General features: G+C 33.2%; 1 pseudogene; it reads right to left on the reverse strand.

Annotated features, from left to right (window-relative positions):
- Positions 1–3,040: 3,040 nt before the first annotated feature.
- LOC141417901 (olfactory receptor 10AG1-like) lies at positions 3,041–4,000 on the reverse strand (annotated as a pseudogene).
- Between the last annotated feature and the right edge of the window lie 8,401 nt (positions 4,001–12,401).

The raw sequence follows: 12,401 nt of genomic DNA on the forward strand, positions 1-12,401 counted from the left end.
AGAAGCTATAATTTGCCCTAGCAAAAGAATTCAACCTCAGACTTACATCCTTGAGGAACTAGAGTCTACAAACAATCTGAGCTAAAGTGCAACATTTTTCCTGACAGCCTTCAGACAAGAAATTGGCCCTAAATGTACCCTTCTATTAATCAGCTTTTGATATTTTAAGAAAAGAAACTGACCACCCTGTATAGTGTTTAGGGACTTCAGAAACTCTGAGAAGATAAATTCATGCTATAATAACTTGCTGAATTTTTGATCATTTGTTTTGCAATATTAGAAAGCAATTCAATAATTTGAAATGCATGTAGTTTTATCATCACATTATAGAGATATATCTCTATAATTGATTATACTTGACTGGATATTCATTCTCTGTTTATCTGGGAATACCTAGAAGTATTAGACTTTTACTTATACTTATACTTATGATAAGACCAATGGGCTTTATGATACCCAGTGTACAGTCTAAAATATATCTGCTGACTCCAGTCACTTTATTTGTGATAAGCAAGTATCCTGTTGGATTAAAACCTGAATTAGTTACCATACCAAAAGGAAGTACATGCCTCCTTATCTGCTTTTACTCTGAGCTTTTGACAAATTCAGTTTCTTTACACAGTCCATCTGCTTTCAAGCAAGAGTACGACCTTGTATGTGGGCAGAAAAGGAAGTCTGTGAGTATCTTGGTGCTGATGGCTCTCGTGCCTCTGGTGTTTTCCTTCATATTTTCTTTATTTCACTGAATAGTATTTGTTTGGTTTTAAATAAAATCCTTTTGAGTACACTTTTTGTTGTGAAGTAAATTCCTTTGATTCAAACTATAACAAGTACAACTGCTTTTATTTGTCCTTCAGGTTCATTATTAACAAATTAATAAGACAATTGATCAATGATTTTGAAATTTTCAGAGAAAATTTTTTTTGTTGGATTGTTTATGGTAGGACCTATATTCTTTCTAACTTGTTAGGTAAGTAGGGATTTCTTTACTGTTCCATGGTCTTCAGGGTCTGAGTTATAGAAAACACTTTATTTTTATAGTACTTTTGGCATTTTACCAATAGTGTAATATGCAGATACTCTTCCGGTCATGTCTCCTGGGTGTCCATATCCTTCTGCACATTGATAGGTATGTGCTATAAATTCATTGAATAAGTTTTCTGTGCCTTAGTTTCTATCTCAATCCTTTCTTATATTTCGTGATTCGTAGTGCTGTCTGTTGATCATGTCCCAGAGATCTTGACAATGATAGTCATGATTGCTTATTTTTTCTTTATTCCTATCCAAGTGAAATAATGCTTCAAGCTGTTCTCAATCTCTGATATTTTGTTTTACATAATCTCCTCTAATTGTAATGCCTTCCATTGCATTTTTTTATTGTTTGAGTTTAATTTCCAAGTTTTCCTGTCTTATAGTTCTAGAATCTCAATTTGCTTTCTGAATTTCTCATCCACACTTCTAAATTTCTTGTGGACATCTTTTATGTGTTTGTTTGGATCACTTTGAGGTCATTGGTGAATTTTGAAACTAGAATTTTGCACTCTTTGTCCAGCTTTTCAACAATTTCAGAATTGTGGATACAATAATTGCAGAGTTGTGAAATTTTGAAGGAGTCATATTGCTTTTTTCATATTTCTTCTGTTTCTGCTTTGTGACTTTTTCATATATTGGGATGGAAGGCCCTTTAAACATTTTCTATATTAGTGTAGTGGCTGCCCTCAAAATTGCTTTCTGTCAGGTTAGCACAAGGACCATGTGGGACAATCCATCACATCAGAGATGGTCTCCCACATCTGATATTGGCAACTACCACAAAATTTTGTTTCACTTCAATGCACTGAAACCTCATTTATTCTCCTTGAACCCTTCCTACAGCCTTTTTTGCTTTATCTTATATTACACACATGGTCTAGTGCTTTTACCAATGAAAGACTTTGTATGATCCTCCAACCCTTATCTCCTCCATTAGGATTGCAGGAATGCATTACAAGGTCCTCAACTTGTCTCTTTCTTAATAGAGAAACTAATGCTGAATGCTTGCTGCAGCAATTTTCCCAGGGGTGATCAGCTAGCTATTGGCAGGTTGACAATATTGAGCCTATCCCATAATGTAGGACACAGCACTTTTTTTTTAATAGAATAAACATCAATTTTGCTAAAACATGCTCTTCTCACAACCTACCTTTTTCTATATTTCTTATATATAGAAAGATAAGAAAGAAAGGCCTTCTCAGTTCCTACATCACTCAATTTTCCATGCAATAGCTTGAATTTGTCCAAGTTCTGCCTTGAATTTTTTTGTGAAATCATGCTCAGTCTATTTTTCTTTCATTTTTTATTGTCCAATTACCAATCATTTCAATTAGATTTCATTAGTTTCTAATAATTACTTTCTCTAAAATTAGCAGTGATTTTTCCCATGCTTGTTTTGTTCTTACTTAGGCTTATCATTTGAGTTATTAACATATGCTAAGGCTCCCTGTTTCTAGGCAGGATGTAGTATCATACTTTCCAGTTTTGGAGAGAGAGAGATAGAGAGAGATTATCTTATTCATTTATACACAAGATATTTTCATGGAAGGTATAATCACTATAACATTCTTTTTTTATCCAAAAGTCCTGACCTATCATGGTTTCTCTGAATTCTTTTGCCTATTCTGTTATGTGTGTTTCATTTCATGCCTTGGTTACTTGCATTATAAAAATGGATGTCACAAATATGTGGCAAAAAAATATGATTTCTGGTAATTGATATAACAATGCCTTACTAAAATTCTCTCAATTAAATCAGCCTTGTCAAAAGTTCTTTTAAGAATGGTTATTTTGTACAAAATAATATATGAAATTACTATTGCATATTTTTTTATTTAGTGACACATTCTTTGCTCATAACTTAAGACTGATTTGTTTCTCAACATTACAAATGGAATTTACTTTGGAAATAGTTATCATTGTAGAGACAAATAAGAGACAGAGGTAACAATACATATTAGTTGAATGTTTATTATAGACATGGAAAAACAAGACCTGCAAACACAACTCATGTTTTATTCAAAAGAATTATTTATATAATAATTTTTAGTGCCATTATCATATCTTTATTCCTTAGACTATATATCATGGGGTTGAACATGGGAGTTACAATAGTATAGAACAGAGAAAGCACTTTTTCTGTGTCTGGTGAATGACTAGACTTGGGTCTTAAATATGTAATAATGCCTGGTCCAAAGAATAACCCCACAACAGCAAGATGAGATGAACAGGTGGAAGAGATTTTGGCCCGACTTGTGGTTGATGACAATTTGAGAACTGTAGAGATGATTTTGCTATAAGATATAAGTATTAACAGAAAAGGAACTAAGACAAACAACACAGCAACTATGTAGACCATCATCTTATTCACAAAGATTTGTCCACAAGCAAGATTGAGTATTGGGGGTATATCACAGAAGAAGTGGTTGATTTGGTTGGAAGCACAGAATGACAGTGAGAAAATCTGGAATGTCTGTCCTATCTGGACTGGAATTCCACTGATCCAGGAGCCAGTCACCAGCTGGGTACAAACCTTGTGATTCATGAGTAAAGAATAGTTCAGAGGGTTACAAATGACCACATAGTGGTCATAGGACATCACAGCCAAAAGAAAACACTCTGTGGCTCCCAGTATAAGAAAAAAGCACATTTGTGTAGCACAGGCAACTAAAGAGATGCTTCTTCTTTGAGTGCCAAGATTCACAAGCATTCTGGGGTGAGTAACTGACACATAACAGATTTCCAAAAAGGAAAAATTGCCAAGGAAATAATACATGGGGGTGTGGAGAGTGGGCTCTACTTTTGTTATTAATCATATGGTGCCATGTCCCAACAAGATAATGATATAGATGGCAAGGAACAATCCAAATAAAAACCACTGGAGGTGAGAAATGTCAGAAAATCCCAAAAGAACAAATTCCATCACTTCTGTTCTATTTTCTTCTGCTGGCTTTTGGTGTTGATTCATCTGTGGAGAGGGCATACTTATTAATTACTTTATAAAAATATTAATTTATTTACCATGCCATTTAGTTAGTTAGTTAGTTAATTAGTTAGTTTTTAAAGACAATTTCTTTCTATGTAGCTCAGATGGTCCTCAAATTTATAATCTTCATACCTCAGCCTCCTAAGTGCTGGGATTATAAACATGAAGCACCATACCTTGCTGTAAGAAAACACTTAACATACGTTTTTCACTTTGCCTTTAGGAACAAGAGCCTGTTCTCAAAATGTATCAGGTCATCCAGAACAATTCTCATGATCACTGCAATTATTTCCACTGGAAGAATAATATGGACTGGATGCAGTATCTCATGCTAGTAATGTCAGCTACTCTGGAGGAGTAGATTGGAAGGACCATGGTTCTAGGCCAGCTGAGCCAAAAAGTCAACAAGATACCATCTCAACCAGTAAGCTGGGCATGGCTCAGTTTGCCTATAATCTCAGCTATGTGGAAGCTTAAGTAGGAAAATTACAGTCCAGGCCAGTATGGAAAAAAAATGCTAGATCCTACCTAAAAAGTAACTAAAGCCAACATGGCTGGATGCATGAATCAAGTGGTAGACTGCCTGCCTAGCAAACGTGAAACATTGAATTTAAATCCCAGTAACTCAAAAAATAAAAAAAAGAATGCTACTACTTGGTATTTTATATGTTCTTATGTTAGATCTTATAGATTTTCACTGTATACTTACTCTGAAATTCTTTTTTCAAAGTTTTTGGTGGTGTTCAAACTCAGGACCACACACTTATTAGCTGGGTGCCCTACTTCTAGAGCCACTCTGCCAGCCCTGCTTTGTGTCAGGTGTTTTTCAAAATAGGGTCTCATGAATTATTTATCCAGGTTGGTTTCAAACCTCAATCCTCCTGATCTCTGTTTCCTGAGTAGCTAGGATTACAGATGTGAGCCACTGGCACCTAGATCTGAAATTCCCTTAGAACATTCCAGAATGCTTTCTGTCAACAGACCAGGATAAGCCAAACCATCCTCATTACAGACACTGAGCAATTGGCACCTACTGAGGAGAAATCCACAAGTTCATTGTCTTATTACTTCAGTCGTAAAGGACTATGTTTGACACTCCTATTGTGCTTCTTTGTAAATTTCTTTATCAAGCTTTAGTAGCATTATATCAGACTTCCTTCACACATATATTTGTTTAACTAATATATACTAATATATAAAAACATAAAAATTGTAATATAACAGGTTCTGTGTTATATTTTGATCAATGTATGCATTGCATAATGTTTAAATCTAGTTAAACAGTTCTTTCCTTGCACATTTATAATTTCTTCATGATGAAAAATTTCAAATCTTTTCTACTAGCTTTTGGAAATATGACGTATGTTTATTTATTTTATTTCAATTCTTCACTTCTTCCTATTCTTCATTTGAGCATAACTGTCTTCATTATGCAGTTCATAATTATAGGCATTTAAAAAATAAAAAATATATTTCATTGAGAGAATAGCAAAACTATCTTTCAGTATTATATTAAGTGAACTGTATAAGAAGATTTTAATCAGTAAAATTAGCCTGGGATCATGGATTAGACAGAAAGTATAACAGGGCAGTGATTTATGACTGCTATGTGGATGTTAGTAATCCTGCACACACACTGTGCATATATGTGGATCTACACAGAGACAGACACACATACGTATGCATTTAATTTTAACTCTGTGTACACACTATTATCTCTGCTATTCCTAACAAACCAGCCTCTGAGATAACAATTTCTAACTTTAATTTTTATTTAGAGATAGAGTTATTAAAACTCATAATGACAATTTGAGAATTTGCGTATAGGTCTTATGATTACAAATTAGTGTGAATTTTATTTCATTGAAATTGAGTTTTAATCTTAACTGTCATTTATCTACCAGATAATAAATAACTATGTAATTTTCTAAGGTTCAGTATTTATGAGAAATAAGTAACATTGCAAAATATCTCAGACAAATTTCAAGGTGAATATTCTCTAGTTATATTTCCTCAATTATAGTTAGTAAACTACATAGATATGACACTATGTTAATAAATTTTTACTCCTCAGATTTGAAACACATGTCTGATATTTAGTGGAGTTATTGATTTACTTTGTTGACAAATTGCTTTCTTCGATTCTTTCTGTTTATTATTGCCAGGACTATTGTAAATTAAGCGGGACTCCTTTGGTAAAACTTTTAATGGTTCTCCTTCATTCTTGGGCTGATTTGTACTTGTGAACTCCTGAAACTGAATGCCTGAGATATGGCACCCAAGTTTTCTCATGGCTCATCACTAATCCCACTCATGTCTTTTGTTTCTCCAATCTAGTAATCTGTACCTTCTTTACCAATCATAGTGTAAGGACAGGTTCACAGAAGTAGGACAGAGTCTTATCAAGATGGACTGAGATTGAATCAGAATTGCACTTTACACTTGTGTTACTTGTTAAAAGCTCCTTGCCATAGTTTACTCACCTACACAATAGGCTAACAATTTTGACAATACTTAAGATTATTATGTGAATTAATATGTTAATACATGTAAGACAACTTAAAGAAATCATAACATTTAAAAAACTTTATTTAGGTTCTAGTTGTTACTTTTTAAATTGCCTTATATTCTAGGGAATTTATTCATTGATTTAGGCAACATAAAAATGTATTTCTCTAGTTTACTTTTCCTTTGTATGGCATATTTATTGTGAAAATTGACTATGATCTTCATGCAATAATCTAAAATTATGAAATTCTCAGGCTTCCAAATCTCCAGATGGAAGATGCATTAAGTTTTTTTGGCAGTACTGGGGATTGAACTCAGGGCCTCATGCTTACTAGACAAACACTCTACCATTTGAGCAATGCCTCCAGAACTTCTTGTCTTAGTTTGTTTTTGATAGGGTCTTGCACTTTTGGCTGAATCAGCATCAGATCTTGATCCTTCTGTCTTGGCCTACTGAGTTGTTGGGATTGTAGTTGCACACCCCCTGGTTCCTCCATGAATTCATTGTATATTTTTCAAGTGGTACTGTGATTTGAATTCAGGGCCTCATAGTTGGGAGGCAGGTGTTCCACTACTTGAGCCATACATCTAGAACATTTTTTGCATTCGTTTTTTTTTTTTTCAAGTAGGGTCTTGTTTTACCCTGGCCCAACCTCAGATCATAACCTTTCTACAAAAGGTCTCCTGAGTAGCTGGGACCACAGGCATGTACCACCATCCCTGGCTCATTGACTGAGATAGGATCTTGCTAACTTTTTACTTGGGCTGGTCTTGAATTGCAATCCTCTTGATCTCATCCTCCCTAAGCAAGTGAAATTAAAAGCAGGAACCATTGCTCACTGCCAATTGTAATTTTGTTTATTTTATTTATGTATCCTGTGGTCCTAATACCAGGAGTACAAATCACTTTTCAGCCTATCGTGTTGAGATTTAACTAAACTTTTTTGGAATGGATTTTATTTCACTATTACTACATTGCCTGAGAGATAAGAAATATGATTATTTTACCATAGCAAATCAGTGTAGATTCTAGAAAATGACAAACATTTTATTTGGTGCTAAATATTTGATTCAGAAATGAAACTATTTAGATGAAATGTCAGTTTTCAAAGTAGAGAATAATTAACACAAAGGAAAACAAAAATGTAGTCGTTATCGCTTTTGGCAATGCAATATTTAATAAAAATAACTTTACCTTTAATAAAATAGTTTCTAGTGCTAAATAAAGTACAGTTATGGTTGTACACATTTAAATAAATTAAATCCATGTCATTTGTGTGTATTTTACTCATGAGCAGAAGAAGGCAGAAAGAGCATAAATTTACTCAATATATTATAATAAAATTATCTGCATTATTTTTCCGTTTGTAGATACTTAAGTTCTTCTTAATTAAAGGTAGTAAGACTGAATACTCTGATATTTATATTTTAAGTTCAAGTCTATATTCCCTGAAAACTCCATGGGATTAAGAGAAAGAGAAATAATAATTCTAATTTACCATATATTGGAGGCTATCTAAGCTTTAGTTCTGTGTGTATACTTGTTATGCATTAACCACATAAATCCTTAAATAAATTTTATGAAAAAATTTGAACTTAAAACTTTTATTTCACAAAGACACTATCTGTGTAAAAGAAACATTCACTGTATGCCTCAATGGATACAAACTTATTCCATGGACTGCTTCACTTTAAATCAACTAAAATGAAACCAAGATTGCATACATAAATGTGACACTTGTTCAAAATATTGGCTCAAATTACGTATTCCTACAGTACTGTGCTTAAAAACACATATTTTCTATATTTCAAAATGATTTTATATTGGTGCTTATTATTGCTATGACTTCATTGTAAATTATACAAAAATAAAATAAGCATAGAAGAACTATTTTAGTAGAATAATGCTTTGAAATATATTCAGATATATTATGAACAAAAGGCATATATTAATATAAAATAATTATTTACCTTTAGTGTATATGTTACTGTTGATTTTTCTCACTGCAGCAGCTTTCAATATTTAGATGTTAAATTATCTTATTTGAAACCACTTATATCATCAAAGATCCCCGGTCTAATTTTAAGATATTCTGTTCTTCAAAAACACAAAGTGCTCTTTAAATAAAAATAGTTCTGTCTACCCCAGGGACCTCTTACATTCACACATTGAAATTTCTAATTAAAATTACCTCCTTAAAACTGCTCTTTTGCCTTTTTCATGTAGCACAGATAACTCCTACAGTACACTGAATATACTATCTTTAGGCTCTCTGTGGAAAAACTGAAACACATGTTTTATTTCTTAGATATGATAGGTTGCTGAGTAGTACTGTTTGGATCATCTAAAATTATCATCTTGACAATTATTACCTCAAATGACAGAATCTATGGAAAATCTGATTTGTATAAGAATGGACCATTAAACATGTGTTTCTGTTTTGCCATTTATTTTCTAAATTTTTCTCCATAATTGATTCCCTGACCCATAGTCAAAGGCTAGCTTGTGTTATAAGTGTAATAAACTCTTACAATAAACTTCACCTAGGATAAAATGAGAATTTAGAATAAATCAAGCTGACATGAAGGGCATCATGTATACCTAGAAGTATAAAAAAGGATTTTATACCTCTAGGCTTCAGTTCCATAAATGACCATTGTTTTGAGCACTTGAGTCCAGATTTCTCAGATCACTAACAAGACATTGCTTCATATTGTTCATTAAAGAGTGATTTGAATGGTGTGTTTTTTGTTTTTCTTTGGTGATACTGGGATTTGAACTTAGGGTCTCATACTTGCTAGGCAGGTGCTTTACCACTTGAGCCACTGCACCAGCCCTATAAGGGGTTTTTTTTTGGTTGATTTTTGTTTTTTTTTCTTGAGACTGGAATTTGAACTCCGGACTTTGCACTTGCAAAGCAGACACTTTACCACTTGATATATGATACATTGTGAGAAGTTTTTTTTTTATGCTTTCTTTTTTTTATTGTTCTGCATGATCGGGGTACATTGTGGCATTTACAAAAGATTTAAGAACTTGTACCCCAGTACAGCAATAATAAAAAATACTGACTTGAAATGATTTTGATTAATACTAGAATAAATTTCCATAAGATGACCTATAATACTGTGAAAACAATTAGGAAAGCACATTGCCACATTCAGAAGCCATGAGCCAGAGATTATGGAAAGACAGTGAGGAGCAGGTAATGAAGACTCATGTAGCAACCAGGGGACAGGGCACAGAATGGTAGTAAAATGCCAGCCAGGAATGAACTATTGCAAGTGCATGGTCAAGAAAGCACTAAGCTAGAAAGGATATCACAGCTTCATTGTAAGCACAGTGTAGTATTGACATGGACAAAAATATTCTGATGTCATAGAAAAAAATCAAGAGTAAGACCTCCAATACAAATCCATATTGTATAATAAATGTAGTATACCAAGCATACCAAATGGATGACATGTGAATATTTTAAATATCTGTGATTGACACACCTCAGTAGTCTCTGAGGAAAAACTAGCTCATAGTACAACAGGAAAAAATTAAATGATTTAAAGGGAAGTATTTTAGAATGTGAAATGATGAAATAAATTAATGAAAAGTTATATAATTTAAAAAAAGGAAGATTAATATTACTATGAGTCAAATTTGTGAATACAAAATAGAAAAAATTTTTAAAAGCTACCAAATTAAATAAATCTGTATGGTGAAAAGAAACAAATTCCAAAAGTAAAAATAAATAGTACTGAAAAGATGTGAAAAATATAAATAATGTCTCAAATGAAGAGCTATTTGTCATTATCAATAATGCTTCAAATATCAGTAAAGATCCAAACCACAAATATTAAAATGGACCAAATACTTTTTGTTCACAGAAAAGTGTAGAAAATCATCCCTGCAACGTTAGGACAGATACCTCATTCATAAAAAAAAAAAAAATGTGAACATTCATAAAATTCAAGAAAATCCAAACATTGTCCTTTGCATTATATGCATTCTACATCTGTATAAATATCTGCCATCACTGATCACTACCACAGCTGTGCTTGCTCTTTGACTCAATCCACACATTGCACATATGCAGTAACATATTAAACATTACTTATACTGCACAAGAGTAAACTGTTTGAGCCCATGTGGCCTGGCTCTCTGTCTTAGCCTTCATTTAGATATTTTCATGTATTTTTTTTTTCAGTTCCAGAGAAAATGGATGCCTCTCAGTGGGAATTTAATAATTTATTCAGTTATTTCTTTCCTTTTTCCTTTCCTTCCTTCCTTCTGTCCTTTTCTCCTCCATCTCTTCTTCCCCTTTCCTTCCTTCAGTCCTTCTTCCCTCCCTCATTCATTCCCTCCCTCCCTTACTTTATTTTCTTTTGATTTTTTGAGACAAGATCTTACTATGTCGTTCAGGCTGGCCTTGAACTGGTAATTCTCCTTCCTCTGCCTCACTACTGCTGAAATTACAGGCTTGTACCACCACAATCATCTTATTCAGGTTTTTCTATCACTTGCAGCAAGAATACTAAATTTGTATGACCCAGTATTTCTTAATTAGAAACAGAATTTTTTTGTTGGAAATTATACATGATTAGGTTTTTAATATGTCCATTAATAGAAAGAAGGTAAAAACAATTCACAGCACCAACTCTTAGGGACCATTTCTTCTTTCTTATTTTTTGCACTTCTGTATTTAATTAAATTAGAACATTTATTAAATGACCATATTTTGTACAGTATTCTTTAGTGCTACACTTTCCACCTTCTAGTTTGTCCAAATGTTGGATGTGTGGTGGGTTCTACATGTGATACTTGTCCCTTTAACTATAGTTGAATCATAGTACGATATGTGAATATGTAAAGCATTAAAGAACGGCCAGATGTCCTGTAGACTGATCCTTCCTGATTTATTCTTCTTCACCAGTACTTTGCTGATTATCGGCCATCTTCCTTTCTACAATTTAGACTCAGTCTGATATGCACACATGCACACACAGATGAGATCTGATTCTATTTTTACATGGTACATGTTAGGGGAAATTGACATCTATTCAACATTGAATTCTCTAGTTGTATTATATGGAAGTGTGTTTACTTTCTCTAGTTTCTTGTTTTATAATTTGTTGAAGAAAAGGCATAAACATAATAAGGAAAGCAAAGTGTTTTTGCTAGTTAAGGATAGTTATACAGAGAGATTCCTAACACTGCTTTCGTGTACACGTGTTATGACTCATGTTGACTCAACTCTAACTGATGTTTACACTGGTTCCAGATCCCATTCTCATGATAACCTCTGTCCCTTTAAGGTTTCTGTATTAGCTCCTCTGGAGTGGGGACATCAAACTCTTTCATGTTCTGGGTTTCCTAATTATTCCTATATCTCCCGTATATTCTCTCCCCTTGTCTTTAATTTGTTTTAATAGTTTTTTTATAACCCAGGCTGGTCTCAAACATGATCCTTCTGCCTCAGTCTCTCAACTGGGGACTACAGACATGTACACAGTGCCCAACTTACATGTTTTAAATCTTCCCTAGGTGAGTTATAATACATAATGAAATATAAATTCTATACTGTATTATTTCAAGAATAGTATAGGACAACAATACATGTCAGCTTAGTATAATTTCATGATTTGGTGTTTCATTTTTTTCCATTCCTGGGTTCAATATACAGATGCAAAATTCATGGATATGGTATGCTGACTGTGTTTGAATATCATATTGTGTTGCTTTCTTTTATATGAAAATGAATTGATTTTTGTGTATTTGCTTTGTATCCAGCAAACAAGTTATGCTGATACATTAACTAACAATTTCACTATAGCTACTTGAATACTTTCTATACCATCTGCCAACAGACTGATTTCTTAATGT

This window comes from Castor canadensis, chromosome 1 (genome assembly GCF_047511655.1).
Source record: "Castor canadensis chromosome 1, mCasCan1.hap1v2, whole genome shotgun sequence".
In the NCBI taxonomy this organism is placed as follows: Eukaryota; Metazoa; Chordata; class Mammalia; order Rodentia; family Castoridae; genus Castor; species Castor canadensis.